The sequence below is a fragment of the Alligator sinensis genome, unplaced genomic scaffold, assembly GCF_000455745.1.
Source record: "Alligator sinensis unplaced genomic scaffold, ASM45574v1 scaffold659_1, whole genome shotgun sequence".
NCBI lineage: Eukaryota > Metazoa > Chordata > Crocodylia > Alligatoridae > Alligator > Alligator sinensis.
In genome coordinates this window covers 767,783-768,242 of record NW_005842265.1, presented here as the reverse complement: position 1 = coordinate 768,242, position 460 = coordinate 767,783, and the positions used below count along the sequence as shown (strand labels likewise).

General features: G+C 50.9%; 1 protein-coding gene across 6 annotated transcripts in view; it reads left to right on the top strand.

Moving 5' to 3' along the window:
• TMTC1 (transmembrane and tetratricopeptide repeat containing 1) overlaps nt 1-460 on the top strand; it is a 257,444-nt gene that overhangs the window by 205,133 nt on the left and 51,851 nt on the right. The gene's annotated exons all lie outside the window — the stretch shown is intronic.

Sequence of the window (460 nt, the reverse complement as noted above, 5' to 3'; positions counted from 1 at the left end):
GGGGGGGGCGGGGGGCCAGGAGTGTGAGGCAGCAGCAGGGGCAGGGGCTGCAGGTTGGGAGTGAGGGGCATGGCAAGGCCAGGGGGGCTGTGGGTTGGGAGTGAGGTGTTCTCCCGACAGGTATCCTCTTTTTTGGATCTGGAAATATGGTAAACCTAGTCCTGGTCAGAGCTACAGCTAAGAGGCACTTCACAATTAGCTGTTGCCTGGACCTACTAACCATAGCTTCCAGCTGCCTCCGTATGAGGACCTTGTTTGAACATGAAATTGTTTTGGTGTTGTTTCCAAAGCCCTACTCCTATACCTTATGGAGGCTGCTGGAAGCTATGTAGGCCACCTGTGCTCTAGTGCAGCCCTTTAACCTAGTCATGTTTCTTTTGCTTTCTGTCCTTTCAGGCTTATAGCCTGGGGGATAGGGGGTAGAAAATGCATTTTTCACATGTGTGATTTTTTTTTTTTT